The 12,686-nt window shown below is 46.1% G+C and overlaps 1 protein-coding gene across 4 annotated transcripts in view; it reads right to left on the reverse strand.

Moving 5' to 3' along the window:
- Positions 1-12,686, reverse strand: part of RGS19 (regulator of G protein signaling 19) — a 98,357-nt gene that overhangs the window by 29,337 nt on the left and 56,334 nt on the right. Inside the window, exon 1 of one of the 4 annotated variants that reach the window (XM_083507755.1) lies at positions 9,596-9,955. The exons of 2 other annotated variants lie outside the window; for them this stretch is intronic. The gene's annotated coding sequence lies outside the window, so the exon portion shown is untranslated. Of the gene's footprint in view, positions 1-4,413; positions 4,636-9,595; positions 9,956-12,686 lie in introns of those variants that run through there. One more of the 4 variants, XM_083507757.1, reaches the window with a different exon arrangement.

Here is a 12,686-nt window from a genome sequence, read left to right on the forward strand (position 1 = left end):
AAGACAGCGATAGGAGCCTTTACGGAGAATATCTTGCCATTTCCATTCCAACGATGCCCATTCCAGTTACAACTGCAAGGAAACCCTTGCCAGGACGCAACAGGGTTTTCTGGGATTTTTCCAGCCCTGGAAAATGGAACAACGCTCTGGAACAGCCATTCCTAGCTTGTAGGTAGTGTCATGCTGCGTACGGGCTCTGCCGACGCAGCTTGCGGCTTCTACGTGAAACCTCATTTCCTGCGCTTGTGTTGCCCTGCGAGAAATCAAAGAGGGGAAGAGAAAGCCCTGAACGATGGATGTCTCTGCACCTTCTGACTTGCCAACAGCTTCCCCAGCCTGTTGCAACCGGCAAGAGATTGCCACCTGAGATTCTCTCCTGTGTGAGAGTTTGAAAGCCCTTTGTGCCGTTGGCTGTCCGAGGCAGGAAGAGGCAAGGATAAGACACAAGGTGGAGGAAACGGAGTTGAGAAAGAAAGACAGGGTGAGGAGTCTGGAGGGAGAGAAAAAAGGGGAGATGGGGAGGACTGCGCAATGGCATCGCAGAAACCTGTTGCATGGAGGAAGTACTGAAACTGCATTGGAGGCTGATGCGTCTGCCTGGGATAGAGGAACCTCCTTGTACTTCCTGGCCTAACCTGTGTTGACCTTCCCGCAGGTGCAAGACTGACCGATATACTCCTGGGTTGCTAACCTCATTTCCTACCTCCTCCTTTTTCATCCTCACCTTGGGAGAGGAGATATCTTTGTGTGTCTCTCCTGAAGAGATGCGTAGCTCAAGGCGACTCCACCTTAGGGAACTTTCCCAACCCACATGCATTTCCTGTAATAAACATGGCTTTCTCATTCTCCTAATCCAGGCATGTCCAAAGTCTGTTTTGGGGGCCTAATCTGGCCCCTGTGGCAGTCTATTTCCTGGGGTAAAAATCCTGAAAAAAGCTCAACAACTTTGGTTGAAAAAGGCGTGAAAAAGGTTTGAACACCACTGTCCTAAACTCAAGATCTCTATGTGATTGCAAAGTGTGCTCCTCCAGCAGGGATTTAAGTTCCAACTTCTGCCAAGCATTTAAACACCAACCCCCCAAAAGTGTGTGTGGGGGGGGAAGAAACTCAGATGGGCTGCAGAAAGAGAAGAGAACACCGAAAAATAAAGGGGGTAAAGAGAGAATGGAAGTACACACTGAACCAAAAAATGGCAGCAAAAATGTTTTAGTGTAGTGGTGCAACCCAGATGAACTAAAGCATGGGTAGGCAAACTAAGGCCTGGGGGCCGGATCCAGTCCAATCGCCTTCTAAATCCAGCCCATGGATGGTCCGGGAATCAGCATGTTTTTACATGAGTATAATGTGTCCTTTTATTTAAAATGCATCTCTGGGTTACTTATGGGGCATAGGAATTCGTTCACCCCCCCCCCAAAAAAATATAGTCCGGCCCTCCTACTGAAAAAGTTTGCTGACCCCTGAACTGAAGCGTAAAATGCAAGAATGGCCCTTAAGAGTCATTAATTCTCCAGTCCTGGCTTTTTCCAATCGATGGGCAACCCAGTGGCACAGGCGGGGAGAATTTATTGCAGGCTTGGAGAGGAGATGGACGTCCTGGGACCGTGACAGGGAGGGAGACCTAATACTGCCTGCCTCTCCATCACTGCCTGGCTGCCTGGGCCAGTAGTTGAGGCAGAAATAAAATACGCTTTCTGATCTTCTCCTCCGTAAGTGTTCTAGGGGCTCACTCAGTACTCTTCTCTGATCTGCCACTTCTGACTCTATTTAGTGAAGATTGCAGGGTGGGAAGGGGGGAAATGGAACAGAAGACCTTCTGGATGCAAAGCATGCACACCGTGGCTTGAGTGACAGCCTCTTCCCCAAAATAAATGTCTGGAAAGACGGACGTCTTTCTAGGGGGCCCTAGAAAGCTTTACAGAGTTAAGGAGAGCAGACATATGCAACCTTCCGTAATTCATAGAATTGTAGAGTTGGAAGGGACCACGAGGGTCATCTATAGTCCACCTTCCTGCAATGCAGGAATATTTTGCCCAACGTGGGGCTCGAACCAACAGCCCTGAGATTAAGAGTCTCGTGCTCTACTGAGTGAGCTATCCATCATGAGCCTTCATCCACCCATCTTCCCCACAAGTCTTTACCCAACCCATTCTGGAAGCAGAAGGCATTGGGGAAGATGGAGTGTACAGAGCGATGTGGAAAGGTAGAAACGAGGAAGGAGGGAGCCTCCTCGGTTGGAGAAGTGATGCATGCTGCTGCTGCTGCTTTTGGTTGGAAAAGCAGCATGTGCCCTGCTGCAAAACAAGACTGGCCCTAAAGTGCATTTGAAGTAGAGATGGCTCAGGTTGCATTGAAAGGAAAATCTACCTATTAAGAATAAGAATAAGAATAAGAATAAGAATATCTTTATTGTCATTGCCCCCTTCGGGGACAACGAAATTACTTGACTGCTCCATAAAAACACTAATTAAACAATACAGTATAATACAGCAAGGGAGATTCGATGACTTTCAAAGTCCGGGCTTCCCATTCAGGGCTGAGATCGCTCTGGAGAAGAAGCTGTTCTTAAGACAACTCGTTCTTGTCTTCATCGATCTGTATCTCCGTCCCGACGGCAAGAGCCCGAAGAGACAGTGACCAGGATGCGATGGATCTTTTACTATGTCCAGTGCCTTCCTATGGCACCTTGTGGCATAAATCTGCTCTAAGGTGGAGAGTGGGCAGCAAACAATGCTCTCTGCTGCCTTAACTACTCTGCACAACCCCATCCTGTCCTGGGTAGTACAGCTTCCGTACCACACACATAAGCCATAAGTGAGCACGCTCTCAATGGCACAGTGATAGAAGGCAAGCAGCAGTTTCTGCGGAAGATGGTTTTTCCTTAGTATTCTCAAAAAGTACAGTCTCTGCTGCGCCTTCTTCACAAGCCCCCTTGTGTTGACACTCCAGGACAGATCCTCTTGTAATTCAATGCCCAGAAATCTGAACGTTGTTACCCTCTCCACACAGACCCCATCAATCAAAAGTATTCTGCACTGTCCAATGTGTGAACCAAAACACAGGCATCCCTTTGAAATGTGCACTTCTCTGAATATGGCAATGCAGTTCTCCACACAAGGAATGTGTACAAAAAAATGCATATACTAAAGTGTGCATAAAAAACACCCATCCCTAACTTGAGGCCAGAACTAGTGATTCATCGTAAAACATGGGAGCAGGGCTGCTAATCCTGTGTTTGCCTTTGAAGAGAGGGGGGAAAGGGGGCTGGTCACTTGCAGGGAAGAACCAATACGTGTGTGGAGGAAGGCCAGGGAATTAACTACAGTGGTACCTCTGGTTACAGACGATTCAGGTTACAGACGCTTCAGGTTACAGACTCCGCTAACCCAGAAATAGCCCCTCGGGTTAAGAACTTTGCTTCAGGATGAGAACAGAAATCGTGCAGCAGCGGCGCAGCGGAGGCCCCATTAGCTAAAGTGGTGCTTCAGGTTAAGAACGGTTTCAGGTTAGGAACGGACCTCCAAAATGAATTAAGTGCTTAACCCGAGGTCATTACTGGTAGTCTGAAGCTGGTCCTCACTCTAGCTGAGCTCCAAGACCATGTTTCCTAGGGAAATGGGGAAAGTTGCTGCCGGCGAAGGGTTAAGCACACACAACAAAAAAACGATTCCACTTCCTTCACCTTTAGAGGCAAACGCAGGATTGGGAACTCTACATTTGTTGATGAGCATCTGGTTTCACCGTTTGGGCAACTCCTTCCTGTCATTCAGCAGCCTCTCTATGCAACTCTGGGCTTCGTCGGTCAGAGATGAGGCTCGCACGAGCATTTGCACAATCACCTTTCCCAGAATGCAAACAGAGGTGAAAGAAGCTAGCCAGGTTCACTGCAATGCTTTCAATTGAGGGTTTTTTTTAAAAAAATACGCATAGGAATTTATTTAATCTCAACTCTAAATATTCAATACAGTGGTACCTCAGGTTACAGATGCTTCAGGTTACAGATTCTGCTGACCCAGAAATAGTACCTCGGGTTAAGAACTTTGCTTCAGGATGAGAACAGAAATCGTGCGGTGGCGGCACAGTGGCAGCGGGAAGCCCCATTAGCTAAAGTGGTGCTTCAGGTTAAGAACGGACCTCCAGAACGAATTAAGTTCTTAACCCGAGGTACCACTGTACAAATAAGAAACAAATAATGGATTGAACAAAGTCATCCTGCTTGCAAAAAGGACTTCTGCTTGTGCAGCAAAACTTCCCCTCCTGCTCTGCCCCCCCCCCCCAGAATCTGGGGGCAACATGGGAAGGAGAGGGGACGTTGCCTTGCACAAATGTTAAGTCCTGGAGCAAATGGGAGGGCTTCGTTCGATACAACCCCAATATCTACGTTCATGCACATACACCAAGAATATCGTAACTCACGCTAAACTCCGAGAGCCAGGCTGAAAGGCTGCAAAGCACAGTGCTTGAGTGTGCAAGGAATTTGGATCCACTTGTGTTGGACACAGAGGACTCCTGGCCACATGCTGCCCCTACCAGCATAGAAGGAAGGCTGGAAAGGCTTCAGGGCTGCCTTGCCCCTTGACTTCCCCAGTGCTCACAGGAGGAAGCTGCGCCGGACTTGCACTCAGCAAGCACAGCAGCTCTTTGCTGTCTGTTGGCGAGGGCTTCTCCCCGCTGATCTCTTTTGGTGGCTAATCTTCCTTCCCAGCTGCTGGGATATCTTACGCCTAATAAACATGCACTGACAGATGCTTTCAGTGGAAATCCCAAAGGAAGGAGACTCCACATGAACACGGAAATAGACGAAGCTGGTGCTTTATCCCAGGTCAATTAGCCTATCTTGCCCCCCAGTATGGTTTATTCCAGCCTTCCCAAACCCAGCTCCCTCCAGATATTTTGGATTACAGCTCCCAGCCAGCACTTCTGGTGCTTGTAGTCTAAAACACCTGGTTAGTTTGGATTTGTAGTGCAAAACACCAGAGGTTGAGGAAGGATGGTTTATTCTGACTGGCTGCAGCCTACGAATATCTCGGGGGAAGGTTTCGCCCAGTCCTGCTGACCAAGTGGTTATCCCAGAAGTGATTTATTAGTGGCCACAAACAAACAAAAGTACGAGAGAGACCCTTCGATGTGATTAATCACACCATCTCTGAAACTTACAGCATTGCTCAACCAGTATTTGGGACTGCAATTCAAGGCACTGTGGTTTTAAGCAACTTCTAATGCCGAAAAGACAAGCTGCTTTTGAAGCTCAGCAGTAACGGCTTGTCTCTTCGGGATCAACTTAAGCAAACAAATGGGGGGAAATACCCAGCTAGCAAGTTATTTCAGTTATCAGACGGGTCCCTTTAGTTCAAACCCATTGGCCACAGTCTGAAAAAGGTCACACGCCTTGGCTATTCTTTTTGGGTTTTCGGAGCACAGAGAATCTCCAGATTTTAGAGTGGAGAAAGTGTGAGACAGCAATACAGTGGTGCCTCGCAAGACGAAAAGAATCCGTTCTGTGATTCTCTTCGTCTAGCGGTTTTTTCATCTTGCGAAGCAAGCCCATTGACGGATTAGCGGATTAGCGCTATTAGTGGCTTATCTGCTGATCGGATCAGCTGATAAGTGGCTTAGCGGTTTACAAAAGGGGGGGGGGGGAAACCAGCAGGAACTGGCAAGACATTGTCATCTTGCAAAGCAAGCCCATAGGAGAATCGTTTTGCGAAGCACCTCCAAAACGGAAAACTCTTTCGTCTAGCGAGTCTTCCGTCTTGCGAGGCATTCGTCTTGCGGGGCACCACTGTAGTTGGGAGGAGAAGGGCCCTTGCTGAGATTCCTGCATTGCAGGGGTTTGGACAAAGTGACCCTCGAAGTCCCTTCCAATTCTACAATTCTATGATTGCGATTACAAAAAATGCTCGGTCCCTAATTCTGCTCCCTAGGAGGCTTCTGAAGGCCACCATCCACTTTCAGTGGGCTGAATGTGGCTTTGCAGATTGCAAGCTCTGCAGACCTGGCCTAGCGAGGGCACACGAAAATCTGCAGAGGATCTGCCCAGCAGCAGAGCAAAGGAGGAAGTTCATTTTGGGTAGCTAAAATACCGGGGCAGTTTATCTCAAAACGCCCTTTAAAAAGAGGAAGGAGAGAGAGTGTGTTAATTGCGAAGAGGAACAATCTGAAAATGCGGAAATTTCCCAAGACAACAAAATAAGGACCCGTCTCTTTGCTTTGAAAAGGGGGCGGCTCCCCCTTTTTGTTCTGGGGAACCTGGACTCGTACGCAACAGATTTAACAGCGCAGTTCAAGAGTCATTGCCGCCCGGTTTCCAAACTGTGGCTTGGTGATTCGGCAGTGTGACGTTCAAAGGGGTCGCCAGGAGCCAGCCCTACGCCGCACAAATTAAGTTTAAAAAAACTGGAATTCCAAGGGGAACGGCGACTATAGTATATTCCACTGGAACGGCCAAAAGCCATGCAAAAAAAAAAAAAAGTTTACAATTTCTTTCCACAAGCTTTCCCTGGAATGTGACCTAGTGATAGGTTATTGTGTCTTTTAATTATTATGATTATTAAAAAGAGAATTTGACATTGTTTGCTGCTTTGGCGTTTTACTATTAAAGCAGTATATGAATTTGCAAAGAAATATATATATAAATATATATAAAGTATATATATATATAAAGTATATATATATATAAAGTATAAATATATACAAAGTACACACACACACACACACACAAACACCCACATTGCTCAGTCGGTAGAGCATGAGATTCTTAATCTCAGGGTCGTGGGTTTGAGCCCCACAATGGGCAAAAAGATTCCCAGGAAAGTTGCCTCACATCCAGAGACGACCCAAAACACTTTGGGGCATATCCAAACGGCATTCACCTCTCCTACCACAAACCTGTGGTAAAAATACATGTTGGTTAACTAATTGTCAATTTTTGCCATTCTTTCCTGGCCCCACAAGAAACTGCCAGCTGAGGTAGGCCGCCTCTTCTGGCCTAACTTAGGACCGGGCGTAGTTCTCATCTAATTTCCTGGGCATCTTTGCCCACTATGTACTTGGGATATTTTCACCGCCTGGAAACCAGAGACTAATTCTCACACAGAAAATCACAGGGTTTGAATCCAGCCCAAAGGCCACATTCACACCATATATTCAAAGCACGATGATGCCACATTAAACCGTCATGGCTTCCCCCAGAGAATCCTGGGAAATGTTGTCTGTTCAGGGTGCTGAGAGTGGCCAGGAAGGCCGCCATTTTCTGCATTCCCTTCTGAAGAGGACTATAAAATGACTCTGGGAACTGTAGTCCTGTGAAGGGGAATAGAGGGTTTCCCTGAACAATTTCCCAGGATTTTGGAGGGGGGGAGTGTTTAAAGCAGTGATCCCCAAACTTGGCCCTCCAGCTGTTTTGGGACTACAACTTCCATTATCCCTGACCACTGGTCCTGCTAGCTAGGAATGATGGGAGTTGTAGTCCCAAAACAGCTGGAGGGCCAAGCTTGGCCATCACTGGCTTATAGTATATGGCACAAAGTTGCGAATGACTTCTGGCTGTGCTGTGGAAACTCCCCTCGCTCTCCTCACACACCCATCTGCTGTGGGGATCCCCCCCCCAAACAATTTTTTGGGGAGCAATAATAATTTTATTATTTAATATGCCACCCCCATCTGACTGGGTTGCCCCAGCCACTCTGGGTGGCTCCCAAAAAAATATTAAACACACAATAAAACATCAACCATTTAAAACTTCCCACTTGGAGTAGATTTGGGAGCGGGGAGCGGCGGCACATGGTGGGATTTTAGGGAAAATTTTGATATGTGAGTAGGAATCATTCTGCTAGGCGACTCCTGTCAGATCCTGTAACCACCTCAGGTCTTCTTAAAATAAAAATAAAATAAAAGCAGGCAACGAAAAGGAAGCCCCTACATCACAACACAAAACGATGACTAATCCAAGCGGAAAGGAAATTCGCTTACTGCCTTTAATATACTATTAAGCTAGAGGGACAATTAGAATAAAATAGCTTCAGGAAACTCACGAACTATTATTATTTTTTAATTTGTATACCGCCCTATACCTGCGAGTCTCAGGGCAGTTACAACATAAAATCATAATACAGAAACACAAAATACAGAGTGATAATAATAAAACAAACAGACTACTCGGACGCTGAAGTTATGTAGCCGAATCCTGGTCAGAAAATAAAATAAAATACAATTGTAACCTGACAGTATGATGTGTTCTGCCACTACCCCATCTTGAAAGAGAGTTAACGTGAACAGAGAAATGAATATAATCTGGAGCAGAAATCCTAAAATGTGAAACGTCATATGAATATTTAAATAAAACGGATAAAAGCAGCAGCGGATTAATATGTTCCGGGAGAAGTTTATGGGCTTAGAAAGCAGAAATGGGCAGAGGGGAGAGTTGCCAGTTACTGGAAAGGGGGCAATGTGGGGTTCGGACAAAAGTTCCCGGGAGGAGAACGTGGCATAACTGGGTTTCTCCCAGTTCACCCACAACGGCTGCTGGCAGAGGTGCGAAACCTCTCAGGGTGACCTCAGTGCCGACACGGAGGAAGGAGATGGCAAACTGGGTGCCATTGCACCCAAGGAACGCATTGTGGTGAAATGACACCCAAATGCCTCGAGCGCCATCTTTGGCCACAGCCCCCCTGCAAAAAGAGCAAGGTTTGCAGTAACACCACGCACAGGAACCGCTTCGTGCAAACAGCTTCCCACGCAGAAGAAGCACCCACACAATTTTGTCTTCCGAGGAGCGACGGTGGCATGAAGCACGGCGCTTCAAAGAGGGCTTATTTCTGTGTGCCGACCGAGATGCGGCGCATAAGCTTGAACCGAAGCATCAATATGATAATCCACTTAAACATCTATGCATTTATGATCCCCGAAAGAGGAGGTTGGCAGCCGGCAGGGAGGAGAGAAACGGAGGTGGCAGAAGCAGCTAAAAAGAAGTCTGGTAAAGTGAGCAGAACAAAGGCATGGAAGGAAAAAGAGGTGGGGGGGATATGAAGAGGAAAATGGAAGAGAACAAGCAGAAAGCATTGAGACAAGGACGGGTCACACCAGCGTAAAATAGGATATGAAATATTTTTTCCAGCTCTGAGCACAAATATTCCCGAAACGCCAAGCTTCTGAGTAAGCAGAAATTCCCCTAGTTATGAAGACACCGGAATACAAATGTGCATTAAGGGAAATCATTTGGGAATGAACTACAGCATAGCACTGAAGTATTTAGAATATGGTTTTGACAGGAAGGCCCTTAAATGAGGCAGACAGGTAGACATTTATCTGCCCACAGTTTATAAGAACTGCCTCCCTGCAAGGAAGTTTTTGCAAACAGGTAGGGAAAAAGCTGGTTCTTTTCCCCCTGGGGCAATGGACACATGAAGTTGTGGGCAGGTGGTTAAAAACAAATAAAGCCCAAACACTGTGAACAAGTGGATTCTGTTTGCAAAAGCTGCTGGGCATGGGCAGTTGCAGAGACACCACCCCGTTGCGAAAGGCTATCTTGCCCAAAGTCAGAAGAAGACAATCGTGAGAGCATGGTAAACAAGTTCCAGGTTAGTACAGGTTCCCTTACCTGTTCCGTGGCTGGCAGGATTCCATCTAGCCATCCTGAGGTCTCTCCAAGCAGACTGATGTCTACTTGCAGGGCACGGCACAACACATTTTGCAAAAAAGGAAGGGGAAAAAAAAAGGCAGATAGATAGACTCGGGGGTGATAGAACAAAAAGGGAAAAAAAGGAGGAGAGGGGAAGTGAATGTCTTGTTACTTCACAGGAAAGGGAGTGGCAAAGGAAATGGCATAATCTAAATGCAACGCTAAAGCCCTTTTTTGGGAAAGCCCCGGCCATCTCTTGTGAAGGCTTCCTAGAGACAGGAAAAGCTGGTGGCCGCGCAGAGAATGAAGAGAGGAAGTGGTTGAGAAAACGAGTAAGAGTGTGGAGGGGGCACAGAACGGCGGGGTTTGGAACGAGAAAGAGAGAGCGTTCCGTGTTACGTTCCCTTGCCGTGCCGCAAAACTCTTCAGCAAAAATATTGCAAAAAATAAGCATTTAATTTTTTTGCAAATATGGAGGTGCATTCATCTAATCGCCAACTGGTTTTAAAATATTGCAAAAATAAGCAATTATATTTTTTTTTTGCAATTATGGAGGTGCTTTAACCTAATCGCCAAAGCTGGTTAAAAAAATATATCGCAAAAGGCCTGGATCTGCTGGCCTAAGCAATGTGGCTGAGCTCTCGGAATCCCAGGTGGCAGCTTATGGCATTTTATCAGCGTTGGCTGCCATGCCTGCTTTGAGTGCCACAGGAAGACAGAGACCAGGCTGTTCTCATTCAGACCATGCAACTTCCAGATCTGCCGACTGAGAGGCATTCTATGCAGAGCCTGCCTTTGGGGCGAAATGTCTGGAACTTGTAGCTGGTGCAGAATGAGACAAACGGCTTGCCAAGTGATGTGAACACAGGAAAACAGGGAGCTGCTTATACAGAGTTGGACCACTGGCCCAGATGGCTCAGCATTGCTGACACAGACTAGTAGCATCTCTCCAGTTTTTCAAGGAGGGGACATTTCCAGTCCTACTTGGAAATGATCCAGACACCTTCTGCATGCAAAACATCCTTGCTTATGTCCAGACCCGTCCAACTCCCAAGAGACTGTGATCTACTCCCAATATGAAAAAACTGACAGTGATCTACCAAAGGTGGCAACTAAACGGGGGGAGATTTGCCAAGGGTTGTTTAGCTTTTTTGGGGGCCCCCCAAAACTGTTTCTCAGTGATCACTTCCTATTGTCCCGCCATCTACCTGGAGCACCCAGGTGATCTACCAGTAGATTGCGATCTACAGGTTGGACATCCCTGTGCTATGTCTTATCTCTAAATCCTAAAGCAACTTGGGTCCTAATTATCTGTAGTCCCATTATGAACATGCCCTCCCTTCCAGCTCTTGAAACCTTCTTGGGGAGGTTCACCTACAAGGGTGGTGTCCAAACTTTCTTCAAAGAGGGCCAGATTTGATGGAAGTGAAGGGCCTTGGGGGCCGACCAAAGGGCCAACCACAGTTGTTGACCTCTGACCTTTTCTTAGGATTGAAGTTGAGCTTTTTTAAGGATTTTACCCCAAAATTGTTGAGTTTCTTTTTAGGATTGAAGTTGCTGAGGTTTTTTTCGGGATTTTACCCCAGGAAATAAACTGCCACCACAGGGGCCGGATTAAACCGACCAGCAGACCGGATTAGGCCCCTGAAACGGACTTTGGAAATGTCTGACCTACAGACTCCATCCAACAAAAAGTTTGGCTTAGCCTCTGTGGGGAAAGGGGTCTTCTCCTGGGCAGCCCCCAAACTCTGAAACTCTCTTCCAATGAAGGTTTGAGTAGTCTGCTTCCAGGTGTCTAGTTCTCTTTCCCCCCAGAAGGCTTTCATTCACCTGCATGGAATGCCTACCTGTGGGTACCAGGCTAGTAGCTAAATGCAAGCCTGCATTATACCACTCACCAACTTGCACAAGATTTCATTTTTTAGAATGGGAATGACAAACTCCAAAGCTATGAACTAAGCACTATGTATGCCCCAGCTGTTATCTGAATGTATCTGAAACTGCTTTATGAACTCTTTTCATATATGTTAATTGTTCAAACTTTTTTTTTTAAATATATATGCAATTTGGTTTGGTTTGAATTGTGACAATTGCCCTGAGATGCTTCAAAGGAAGGGATTCATAAATGAAATTAAGAATAGTTTCAACGTAGCCAAATGACACAGCAAAGGTACTTAAACAAAAGCAAGTAACACCAAATAGTTTTCCATAAATGTGTTGCTGATTTTAACCTCAATCCCACACAGTTTCAGGGCAGTTCTGTGAACAGGTTCTTTCAAGTAAGCCCCACCGGGCCCACTCACTTCTGCATAGGATCAAGGCTATACAGCCCCCACAACATTCCAACAAAGCACAGAAAATATGGGCCGATGCTGTGCAGAATATGTTTTCCACTAGCTAAATATACGAGCTGTTACAGTTTTCGGCCATTATGAATGGGTGACATCCCTTGAGCTGGAGAAGGAGCAAAGAGGTTGAGAGAATTGCTTTATAAAGAGTCTTGGCTGTGATTAAATATGAAAATCAGGTGAAACCCACAAACTAATTATACATTTCCACTGCAGCTCTCATTGCCAAATAAGCTATGTCCCTCCAATATACTCTTGACTAATGAATGGAGTCAAATAACTGCCATGATAAATAAAAAACACCCTTTTTTTGGTCGGGTTTCAAAATGCAAGTTGCTTCAGAACCGGCTTCTCTCTGCTTTCCAAATCACAACTTCTATGTGGCTTCTTTGCTGTCTCCAAAGCCCCTTTGAAATCCAGTTTAAATCCATACCATTTCTATGCACTGCATACTGCCATCAGCAGGAGTATATATCCCAACTTGGGTTCTGCAGACAGATCCATGCATGATATTTCTCTGGGCAGGAGCTACAACAACTCTGGACAATATGGGACTAGGATAGAATCTACACGCATATTAAAAACGCTGTAAAAGTGCATTTTTAAAAAAAGTTTTGAAAAATACATTGTAGTTTGCATAGCTCACTGTAGCCATCTAGTGTCACATTTGTATATTGCACGTTACAACACATTTAAAATGGTTTTTTTTGCAGCTGTGTAGC

The sequence above is a fragment of the Podarcis liolepis genome, assembly GCF_965112155.1.
Source record: "Podarcis liolepis genome assembly, chromosome: 6".
Lineage (NCBI taxonomy): Eukaryota > Metazoa > Chordata > Lepidosauria > Squamata > Lacertidae > Podarcis > Podarcis liolepis.